The sequence below is a fragment of the Melanostigma gelatinosum genome (genome assembly GCF_949748355.1).
Source record: "Melanostigma gelatinosum genome assembly, chromosome: 10".
NCBI lineage: Eukaryota > Metazoa > Chordata > Actinopteri > Perciformes > Zoarcidae > Melanostigma > Melanostigma gelatinosum.
In genome coordinates this window covers 8015398-8028721 of record NC_136643.1, presented here as the reverse complement: position 1 = coordinate 8028721, position 13324 = coordinate 8015398, and positions in this window count along the sequence as shown.

Here is a 13324-nt window from a genome sequence, read left to right as displayed (position 1 = left end):
GAGGATACTCTGGTGAAGAGGATACTCTGCTGAAGAGGATACTCTGGTGAAGAGGATACTCTGGTGGCGAGGATACTCTGATGATGAGGATACTCTGGTGATGAAGATACTCTGGTGGTGAGGATACTCTGGTGACGAGGATACTCTGGTGATGAAGATACTCTGGTGACGAGGATACTCTGGTGGTGAGGATACTCTGGTGACGAGGATACTCTGGTGATGAAGATACTCTGTTGATGAGGATACTCTGGTGAAGAGGATACTCTGTTAATGAGGATACTCTGGTGATGTAGATACTCTGGTGATGAGGATACTCTGGTGATGAAGATACTCTGTTGATGAGGATACTCTGTTGATGAAGATACTCTGGTGATGAGGATACTCTGGTGATGAGGATACTCTGGTGATGAAGATACTCTGTTGATGAGGATACTCTGTTGATGAAGATACTCTGGTGATGAGGATACTCTGATGATGAGGATCATCTGGTGATGAAGAAACTCTGGTGATGAGGTTACTCTGTTGATGAGGATACTCTGGTGAAGAGGATACTCTGTTGATGAGGATACTCTGTTGATGAAGATACTCTGGTGATGAGGATACTCTGATGATGAGGATACTCTGGTGAAGAGGATACTCTGCTGAAGAGGATACTCTGGTGAAGAGGATACTCTGGTGACGAGGATACTCTGGTGAAGAGGATACTCTGGTGGTGAGGATAATCTGGTGATGAAGATACTCTGTTGATGAAGATACTCTGGTGATGAGGATACTCTGGTGATGAAGATACTCTGGTGATGAGGATACTCTGGTGGTGAGGATACTCTGGTGACGAAGATACTCTGGTGATGAAGATACTCTGTTGATGAGGATACTCTGGTGATGTAGATACTCTGGTGATGTAGATACTCTGGTGATGAGGATACTCTGGTGATGAGGATACTCTGATGTTGAGGATCATCTGGTGATGAGGATACTCTGTTGATGAAGATACTCTGGTGATAAGGATACTCTGCTGAAGAGGATACTCTGGTGGCGAGGATACTCTGGTGAAGAGGATGCTCTGGTGATGAGGATACTCTGGTGGTGAGGATACTCTGGTGATGAGGATACTCTGGTGGTGAGGATACTCTGGTGAAGAGGATACTCTGCTGAAGAGGATACTCTGGTGAAGAGGATACTCTGGTGGCGAGGATACTCTGATGATGAGGATACTCTGGTGATGAAGATACTCTGGTGGTGAGGATACTCTGGTGACGAGGATACTCTGGTGATGAAGATACTCTGGTGACGAGGATACTCTGGTGGTGAGGATACTCTGGTGACGAGGATACTCTGGTGATGAAGATACTCTGTTGATGAGGATACTCTGGTGAAGAGGATACTCTGTTGATGTGGATCCTCTGGTGATGAGGATACTCTGATGATGTGGATACTCTGATGATGAGGATCATCTGGTGATGAAGATACTCTGGTGATGAGGATACTCTGGTGATGAAGATACTCTGGTGATGAGGATACTCTGATGATGAGGATACTCTGGTGAAGAGGATACTCTGCTGAAGAGGATACTCTGGTGAAGAGGATACTCTGATGGCGAGGATACTCTGGTGAAGAGGATACTCTGGTGGTGAGGATAATCTGGTGATGAAGATACTCTGTTGATGAAGATACTCTGGTGAAGAGGATACTCTGTTGATGAGGATACTCTGTTGATGAAGATACTCTGGTGATGAGGATACTCTGATGATGAGGATACTCTGGTGAAGAGGATACTCTGCTGAAGAGGATACTCTGGTGAAGAGGATACTCTGGTGACGAGGATACTCTGGTGAAGAGGATACTCTGGTGGTGAGGATAATCTGGTGATGAAGATACTCTGATGATGAGGATACTCTGGTGAAGAGGATACTCTGCTGAAGAGGATACTCTGGTGAAGAGGATACTCTGGTGACGAGGATACTCTGGTGAAGAGGATACTCTGGTGGTGAGGATAATCTGGTGATGAAGATACTCTGTTGATGAAGATACTCTGGTGATGAGGATACTCTGGTGATGAAGATACTCTGGTGATGAGGATACTCTGGTGGTGAGGATACTCTGGTGACGAAGATACTCTGGTGATGAAGATACTCTGTTGATGAGGATACTCTGGTGATGTAGATACTCTGGTGATGTAGATACTCTGGTGATGAGGATACTCTGGTGATGAGGATACTCTGATGATGAGGATCATCTGGTGATGAGGATACTCTGTTGATGAAGATACTCTGGTGATAAGGATACTCTGCTGAAGAGGATACTCTGGTGGCGAGGATACTCTGGTGAAGAGGATGCTCTGGTGATGAGGATACTCTGGTGGTGAGGATACTCTGGTGATGAGGATACTCTGGTGGTGAGGATACTCTGGTGAAGAGGATACTCTGCTGAAGAGGATACTCTGGTGAAGAGGATACTCTGGTGGCGAGGATACTCTGATGATGAGGATACTCTGGTGATGAAGATACTCTGGTGGTGAGGATACTCTGGTGACGAGGATACTCTGGTGATGAAGATACTCTGGTGACGAGGATACTCTGGTGGTGAGGATACTCTGGTGACGAGGATACTCTGGTGATGAAGATACTCTGTTGATGAGGATACTCTGGTGAAGAGGATACTCTGTTGATGTGGATCCTCTGGTGATGAGGATACTCTGATGATGTGGATACTCTGATGATGAGGATCATCTGGTGATGAAGATACTCTGGTGATGAGGATACTCTGGTGATGAAGATACTCTGGTGATGAGGATACTCTGATGATGAGGATACTCTGGTGAAGAGGATACTCTGCTGAAGAGGATACTCTGGTGAAGAGGATACTCTGATGGCGAGGATACTCTGGTGAAGAGGATACTCTGGTGGTGAGGATAATCTGGTGATGAAGATACTCTGTTGATGAAGATACTCTGGTGATGAGGATACTCTGGTGATGAAGATACTCTGGTGATGAGGATACTCTGGTGGTGAGGATACTCTGGTGACGAAGATACTCTGGTGATGAAGATACTCTGTTGATGAGGATACTCTGGTGATGTAGATACTCTGGTGATGTAGATACTCTGGTGATGAGGATACTCTGGTGATGAAGATACTCTGATGATGAGGATACTCTGGTGGTGAGGATACTCTGGTGATGAAGATACTCTGTTGATGAAGATACTCTTGTGATGAGGATACTCTGGTGATGAAGATACTCTGTTGATGAGGATACTCTGTTGATGAAGATACTCTGGTGATGAGGATACTCTGATGATGAGGATCATCTGGTGATGAAGAAACTCTGGTGATGAGCATACTCTGTTGATGAGGATACTCTGGTGAAGAGGATACTCTGTTGATGAGGATACTCTGTTGATGAAGATACTCTGGTGATGAGGATACTCTGATGATGAGGATACTCTGGTGAAGAGGATACTCTGCTGAAGAGGATACTCTGGTGAAGAGGATACTCTGGTGGCGAGGATTCTCTGGTGAAGAGGATACTCTGGTGGTGAGGATAATCTGGTGATGAAGATACTCTGTTGATGAAGATACTCTGGTGATGAGGATACTCTGGTGATGAAGATACTCTGGTGATGAGGATACTCTGGTGGTGAGGATACTCTGGTGACGAAGATACTCTGGTGATGAAGATACTCTGTTGATGAGGATACTCTGGTGATGTAGATACTCTGGTGATGTAGATACTCTGGTGATGAGGATACTCTGGTGATGAAGATACTCTGATGATGAGGATACTCTGGTGGTGAGGATACTCTGGTGATGAAGATACTCTGTTGATGAAGATACTCTGGTGATGAGGATACTCTGGTGATGAAGATACTCTGGTGATGAGGATACTCTGGTGGTGAGGATACTCTGGTGACGAAGATACTCTGGTGATGAAGATACTCTGTTGATGAGGATACTCTGGTGATGTAGATACTCTGGTGATGTAGATACTCTGGTGATGAGGATACTCTGGTGATGAAGATACTCTGATGATGAGGATACTCTGGTGGTGAGGATACTCTGGTGACGAAGATACTCTGGTGATGAAGATACTCTGTTGATGAGGATACTCTGGTGAAGAGGATACTCTGCTGAAGAGGATACTCTGGTGAAGAGGATACTCTGGTGGCGAGGATACTCTGGTGAAGAGGATACTCTGGTGGTGAGGATACTCTGGTGGTGAGGATACTCTGGTGATGAGGATACTCTGGTGGTGAGGATACTCTGGTGATGAGGATACTCTGTTGGCGAGGATACTCTGGTGGTGAGGATTCTCTGGTGACGAGGATACTCTCGTGATGAGGATACTCTGGTGGTAAGGATACTCTGGTGACGAGGATACTCTGTTGCTGAAGATACTCTGTTGATGAGGATACTCTGGTGATGAAGATACTCTGTTGATGAGGATACTCTGGTGAAGAGGATACTCTGCTGAAGAGGATACTCTGCTGAAGAGGATACTCTGGTGGTGAGGATACTCTGGTGACGAGGATACTCTGGTGATGAAGATACTCTGCTGAAGAGGATACTCTGGTGGTGAGGATACTCTGGTGACGAGGATACTCTGGTGATGAAGATACTCTGCTGAAGAGGATACTCTGTTGATGAGGATCCTCTGGTGATGAGAATACTCTGATGATGTGGATACTCTGATGATGAGGATACTCTGATGATGAGGATATTCTGGTGATGAAGATACTCTGGTGGTGAGGATACTCTGGTGACGAGGATACTCTGGTGGTGAGGATACTCTGGTGACGACGATACTCTGGTGATGAAGATACTCTGTTGATGAGGATACTCTGGTGAAGAGGATACTCTGTTGATGAGGATCCTCTGGTGATGAGGATACTCTGATGATGTGGATACTCTGATGATGAGGATACTCTGGTGACGAAGATACTCTGGTGATGAAGATACTCTGTTGATGAGGATACTCTGGTGATGTAGATACTCTGGTGATGTAGATACTCTGGTGATGAGGATACTCTGGTGATGAAGATACTCTGATGATGAGGATACTCTGGTGGTGAGGATACTCTGGTGATGAAGATACTCTGTTGATGAAGATACTCTTGTGATGAGGATACTCTGGTGATGAAGATACTCTGTTGATGAGGATACTCTGTTGATGAAGATACTCTGGTGATGAGGATACTCTGATGATGAGGATCATCTGGTGATGAAGAAACTCTGGTGATGAGCATACTCTGTTGATGAGGATACTCTGGTGAATAGGATACTCTGTTGATGAGGATACTCTGTTGATGAAGATACTCTGGTGATGAGGATACTCTGATGATGAGGATACTCTGGTGAAGAGGATACTCTGCTGAAGAGGATACTCTGGTGAAGAGGATACTCTGGTGGCGAGGATTCTCTGGTGAAGAGGATACTCTGGTGGTGAGGATAATCTGGTGATGAAGATACTCTGTTGATGAAGATACTCTGGTGATGAGGATACTCTGGTGATGAAGATACTCTGGTGATGAGGATACTCTGGTGGTGAGGATACTCTGGTGACGAAGATACTCTGGTGATGAAGATACTCTGTTGATGAGGATACTCTGGTGATGTAGATACTCTGGTGATGTAGATACTCTGGTGATGAGGATACTCTGGTGATGAAGATACTCTGATGATGAGGATACTCTGGTGGTGAGGATACTCTGGTGATGAAGATACTCTGTTGATGAAGATACTCTGGTGATGAGGATACTCTGGTGATGAAGATACTCTGGTGATGAGGATACTCTGGTGGTGAGGATACTCTGGTGACGAAGATACTCTGGTGATGAAGATACTCTGTTGATGAGGATACTCTGGTGATGTAGATACTCTGGTGATGTAGATACTCTGGTGATGAGGATACTCTGGTGATGAAGATACTCTGATGATGAGGATACTCTGGTGGTGAGGATACTCTGGTGACGAAGATACTCTGGTGATGAAGATACTCTGTTGATGAGGATACTCTGGTGAAGAGGATACTCTGCTGAAGAGGATACTCTGGTGAAGAGGATACTCTGGTGGCGAGGATACTCTGGTGAAGAGGATACTCTGGTGGTGAGGATACTCTGGTGGTGAGGATACTCTGGTGATGAGGATACTCTGGTGGTGAGGATACTCTGGTGATGAGGATACTCTGTTGGCGAGGATACTCTGGTGGTGAGGATTCTCTGGTGACGAGGATACTCTCGTGATGAGGATACTCTGGTGGTAAGGATACTCTGGTGACGAGGATACTCTGTTGCTGAAGATACTCTGTTGATGAGGATACTCTGGTGATGAAGATACTCTGTTGATGAGGATACTCTGGTGAAGAGGATACTCTGCTGAAGAGGATACTCTGCTGAAGAGGATACTCTGGTGGTGAGGATACTCTGGTGACGAGGATACTCTGGTGATGAAGATACTCTGCTGAAGAGGATACTCTGGTGGTGAGGATACTCTGGTGACGAGGATACTCTGGTGATGAAGATACTCTGCTGAAGAGGATACTCTGTTGATGAGGATCCTCTGGTGATGAGAATACTCTGATGATGTGGATACTCTGATGATGAGGATACTCTGATGATGAGGATATTCTGGTGATGAAGATACTCTGGTGGTGAGGATACTCTGGTGACGAGGATACTCTGGTGGTGAGGATACTCTGGTGACGACGATACTCTGGTGATGAAGATACTCTGTTGATGAGGATACTCTGGTGAAGAGGATACTCTGTTGATGAGGATCCTCTGGTGATGAGGATACTCTGATGATGTGGATACTCTGATGATGAGGATCATCTGGTGATGAAGATACTCTGGTGATGAGGATACTCTGGTGATGAAGATACTCTGCTGATGAGGATACTCTGGTGAGGAAGATACTCTGGTGATGAGGATACTCTGGTGGTGAGGATACTCTGGTGACGAAGATACTCTGGTGATGAAGATACTCTGTTGATGAGGATACTCTGGTGAAGAGGATACTCTGCTGAAGAGGATACTCTGGTGAAGAGGATACTCTGGTGGCGAGGATACTCTGGTGAAGAGGATACTCTGGTGGTGAGGATACTCTGGTGGCGAGGATACTCTGGTGGTGAGGATACTCTGGTGATGAGGATACTCTGGTGGTGAGGATACTCTGGTGATGAGGATACTCTGTTGGCGAGGATACTCTGGTGGTGAGGATACTCTGGTGACGAGGATACTCTCGTGATGAGGATACTCTGGTGGTAAGGATACTCTGGTGACGAGGATACTCTGTTGCTGAAGATACTCTGTTGATGAGGATACTCTGGTGATGAAGATACTCTGTTGATGAGGATACTCTGGTGAAGAGGATACTCTGCTGAAGAGGATACTCTGCTGAAGAGGATACTCTGGTGGTGAGGATACTCTGGTGACGAGGATACTCTGGTGATGAAGATACTCTGGTGGTGAGGATACTCTGGTGACGAGGATACTCTGGTGATGAAGATACTCTGGTGACGAGGATACTCTGGTGGTGAGGATACTCTGGTGACGAGGATACTCTGGTGATGAAGATACTCTGTTGATGAGGATACTCTGGTGAAGAGGATACTCTGTTGATGAGGATCCTCTGGTGATGAGGATACTCTGATGATGTGGATACTCTGATGATGAGGATCATCTGGTGATGAAGATACTCTGGTGATGAGGATACTCTGGTGATGAAGATACTCTGGTGATGAGGATACTCTGGTGAGGAAGATACTCTGGTGACGAGGATACTCTGGTGGTGAGCATACTCTGGTGACGAGGATACTCTGGTGATGAAGATACTCTGGTGGTGAGCATACTCTGGTGACGAGGATACTCTGGTGATGAAGATACTCTGTTGATGAGGATACTCTGGTGAAGAGGATACTCTGTTGATGATGATACTCTGGTGATGAGGATACTCTGGTGATGAAGATACTCTGGTGATGAGGATACTTTAAATACGTGTTGTTACAATAACTGATGAGCGCAAGTGCGTTTGTTAGTAGACTTCAGTAAATGTATTAAAGATACGTGTAGCGACAGCATATTGTTATTGTGTCTTAATGTGAATGATAACCATCATATTTATAATTTTTAAGTAGTTTCTATGTCTTTAGGATCTGATTTTCTGTGACACACTCCTAGCTTCCCTTCGAAAACAACAAATTTTCATAACAATAACATCTTATATTGGCCCCTCAAGACACTTGGCCGTCATCTGTGTCCATGACAACCTCATGCTGCGCAGACTAACAAACATAAGCGGTGTTCTGCACATCTGCTGCCTCTCCGTGCGTGGCATTGGCACAAAGATGAGACTTGATGTTCTGTTGTTGTTTTAATCAACTGCTTGCTGCGTGGAAGTCTCCCCTTTGTGTCATGGAGGCAGAGTGATGATGATTGCAAACTGCTGCATGCCATCTTTGCTCCCTAGTAGGCCCTCATGGAACAGTTATTCTAGTCGAGTTTTTTTAAAGCAAAAGAAAGACTTAGAACTTTGCTCTAAAATGCCAGTTTGTTATTGCAACACATTCTGTCCGTACATGACATGTGCTTAAAGTTTACATTTTGATTTTGAGCTTTTTTCTGATATTCTAATCCAGTCTGACATACAATGAGTGCTTAAATTACACTTTACAAAAGCGAAAGCTTTTTATTTATTTATTTATTTTTACAAAGATGAAATGTTTTCCACTCTTGCTCTCTTTCCAGGAAAGAGGCTGAAATCTTCCGTGTTGAAATGCTAGACCAGGAAAACATTATTGTTAAAGAATCGTGTGGAATGGGATGCGGAATTGGAGCCTTCCAAAATGGAGGGGAACTATTTTTATTCCAGTAATAGCAATGTGATACTTTAAGAATGTTTCCAGCTGAGCCAAGGCTGTTGGAGCCAGCACAGCAGATTTTAAGGGTATACCAGGTGTCAATCTTTTCAAGTACATTTACAGTAAAACACAGCGATATTAAACAATCAGAAACTTTCAACTACTGTACGTCACACAAAAAGCTCCGTTATTTCTACCTGCGCTCCTGTGAATCAAAACATAAACCAAGTCTGTCCGATACGCGCGATTTACTGCTTTGTACCAAGGTGTCACTGTCAGTATGATTCCAATCACTGCATTGCATTGGAAAATTTCAGTTGTGACAAAGAGTCCAAACATCTGTTAAGAATTAGAGTTATAAATGGGTGTTGGGTGTTGTTGTGTCTGCTTCCCGTGGCAACCTTAGAAGTGGAAATTCAGGTTGGTGAACATGTTGCTGTGTGTTACATTTATGAGTCTAATTAGTGAAACACATGCTCTCTCTCTCTCTCTCGCTCTCTCTCTCTCTCTCTCTCTCACTATCTTTCTCACACACACACACACACACACATGAAAACACTGCCCAATAGTAAAAGAAGTTTCGCCTTGTGTGTTGTGTCTTTAAAAAAAAAATTGTTTCACTAATTAGGCCGACCTAATAAAGTGGCTGATATCAGCTTATCACAAAAACTGTATATTTTAACCTGCATTAACTAACCATGTTTTGTCCAGCTAGGGGCGGTGGAAACAAATTTTGAACATAACATTGACATTTCATCAACTTTGAAGTTAATATGGAGAGCTTGTTAGCTAACGGTTGCCTATTTACACATCCAGCAGTTACAAAGGAGCATTAGAATTAATTTGGAGTCGTGTTTCTGGCCACCTGATGAATGTACGTCCAATATGCAATCTCCTTTTAGCTCTGCTTTTGGTCTCAACCATCTTCTGAAGGAAATATCTGGATGTCTGGCTCTGTAGCTGCTAGATACTCCATCATGTTCACCAGCTAGACGCTAAATGTGTCTGCCTGCTGTTTGGTGCTGAGCAGGTAGTGAACAGTGGGTTTATCTGAGCGATTTCTCAGGAAACAGCTGTCTAACATATCTGTTAAACGGCAGCGCAGACATGTTAGTTTGAAAGAAGGCCTCGCTGACGGCCTAAGAAAACAAAATACAATCATTTTAAGATGCAAATACATCTGCCACCCACATGAGAATTTCTTGGCTGTTAAATCAAACTTCTAAAAAGTATGTCCTTCAACACTACTTAACTCAGGCCTGATGTCAAACTACTAAAGACAATCTTTTAGTTTGGACAAGGAAATAAAATACACATCAGGTAACACGCTGGTATTAAGTTTAAAGTGTACAGCGCTTGTTTTAAAAGCCAGATAGAGACCACTGCTGTGTTAGGAGTAAGAACTCCTGAGGGAATCCTGCTAACTCAGTTTGAAATCACCCTATGCTATTATTGAGATCATTATCACAAATATTGCCTCTGACAGAATCAATTTCCCTGTTTTGTGCTCTGTGGTGCCATATCGCTAAATGTTGCATTCTTCCTTTCGCGATTTCCACTTCACAGGTCCCCGCACGAAATAAAGCAGGAATGGAAACTGGAGCAGGAAATTGAAAAGAGGGGTCCTGTTGTGGAGACCGCTGTGCCTACTGCTATTTCCTCTGAACATGCCAGTCTCATACACTCACCAGATGCACGTGTGCCCTGTCGAATAATCCTCGCAGTCCTTGAGGGGAAAATTCTATCCATAACACTGTCTCAAAGATAGATCAGTTTCTATTGCTAGGGCACTGACATGGCGGTAGTATGCGATCTGGCATCATCGGCCCGCCTTGGCTCATTCTTCATGCAGCCTGTTTGGCTATGGCACTTCAAAGGACATGCGGCGGGATGGCACACAACAGCTGGCATACAGCTTGGCGTGTCTCTGCGGCTTACAGGCTGCTCACCAAAGTTTACTGACTGCCAAAGTCAATTTAGAATCCCTGCAGATTATAACACTTCATTTTCAGAGGTGAAAAGAGAAATAGGAGAAAGTCTTAATATTACAGTCCTCTTTTTCTGTATGCAGAGGATGACAGACATAATGTGAGGACAGGCCAGACTAGACACTAACAAGTCACACATTTTCACTCCCGACTCCTCCAAACCAACGCCTGGTCAGTGGAACCTAAGCTTCAAGTTATGACGCTCTGGATACCCCTCTAGTGGCAGTTTTGTAATAGCGTATTTGTTGTCTGTATGATTTGATTTGGTGGCTAATGAGTTTCCTTACTTGCGATTAATAAAGCTTTTTAATCTAGTCTCATCTATTTAGGATCCGCATGTCAGTGTCCACTCGTTACATGCTTAGTGTTTTTTCAAAGTAAATGTCTGTCTTCACAGGAAGTTAGTTTTAGGCAACTAAACCACTTATTTGGGTTTAGGAAAAGGGTTGACGTAAACTTGACTGACTAATGACTCACGTCACAGTCATATGACTAGCAATCTCAACCATTACTTTTAGTTTCGCACGAGAAACAAACTGTGACCTCCTGGCTGAAAGTCCACCTTCCCTCCCACCCGCCCTTTGTGGACTATCTTGCACTTCCTAACACATCAGGTCCTCTGAGCATCTATTATCGATGCGGGTGGGTTTACATTTGAGTAAGTTGAAAACCACAGTGTGTATCAGACCCCGAGGGGCACTGACTAACCGTTGGTATTCCAAAAAAACAAACACTTTCAACAACATGAAAAATATCATTTCCATACGTTTGTTTTTCTTTAAAGTTTGTTATGTCTCATCTAAAGCTCAAAAACTTAAGATAACAAATTCTGTTTCAACAGCACATGCTTCACTGTGAGGCCATTATGTAACAGTATGTGACATTTATTCGTGACTGTACAGTTCTGACAAGATCATTGCAATGTCATCGCGTGCATCTGCTCACAGAATGGCTTCGAACAACCTCGTCTGGCAGGTTGGATTGTTTGAAACCCCTAATTAGGTCTGGCTGTCTGGTGTGCCACCGGTCTCCGGGAAACAATTAGCAACAAGGCAAGGCAAGTTTATTTGTATAGCACATTTCAACAACAAGGTAATTGAAAGTGCTTCACATAAAACCATTAAAAGCATCAAAACATAAGGCAAAAGAAAAGGAGATTTAAAAACAATTAAGAACATTCATTGCATTAAAACATTAAAAAACAGTGTAAGGAATAAAATACAGTGGTAAAATGCAGAAATTGATTAATATATTAATTGAATGTGGTTCAATTAAAGGCAGCAGCAAACAGAAAAGTCTTCAATCTTGATTTAAATGAGCTGAGGGTCTCAGCAGACCTGCAGCTTTCTGGGACTTTGTTCCAGATATGTGGAGCAGAAAAACTGAACGCTGCTTCTCCATGTTTAGTTCTGACTCTGGGAACAGAAAGTAGACCGGTCCCAGACGACCTAAGGGGTCGGGATGGTTCATAAGGTAGCAGCAGATCAGAGATGTATTTTGGTCCTAAACCATTCAGTGCTTTGTAAACCAACAGCAGGATTTTAAAGTAAATTCTTTGTTTGACAGGCAGCCAGTGCAAAGACCTCAGAACTGGAGTGATGTGATCCACCCTCCTGGTCTTAGTGAGGACTCGAGCTGCAGCGTTCTGAATCAGCTGCAGCTTTCTGACGGACTTTTTACAGAGACCTGTAAACACACCGTTACAGTAGTCCAGTCTGCTGAAGATAAATGCATGGACAAGTTTTTCCAAATCCTGTTGAGACATAAGTCCTCTAATCCTTGATATATTCTTCAGGTGATAGTAGGCTGATTTTGTAATTGTCTTGATGTGGCTGTTCAGGTTGAGGTCTGAATCCATAACTACACCTAGATTTCTGGCTTGGCTTGGTTTGTTGGTTTTAACATCAGTGATTGAAGCTGATTTTCAATTGTTCGTCCTTGGTACCAAAAACAATTACTTCTGTTTTATCTTTGTTTAATTGAAGAAAATTCTGGCAAATCCAGTTGTTGATTTGTTCAATGCAGTTACCCAGCCCTTGTATGGGATTATAGTCCCCTGGTGACATAGTTATGTAGATTTGTGTGTCGTCTGCATAATTATGATAACACACTTTTTTGTTTTCCATAATCTCATAATCTGAGCTAGTGGAAACATGTAGATGTTGAACAGAAGAGGCCCCAGTATTGAACCTTGGGGAACACCACATGTCATTTTAGTCAGCTCTTATGTGTAATCAGCTACAAACACAAAGTCTTCTCGGTCCTTCAAGTAGGATTCAAACCAGTTAAGTGCTGTGCCAGAGAGTCCCACCCAGATTTTTAGTCTTTCTAGGAGTATGGCATGGTCGACCGTGTCGAATGCAGCACTGAGATCCAGTAATACCAAGACTGAACTTCTGCCATTGTCTGTGTTTACGTGGATGTCGTTGAAAACCTTAACAAGAGCAGTTTCAGTACTGTGGTGCTGTCGAAAGCCTGACTGA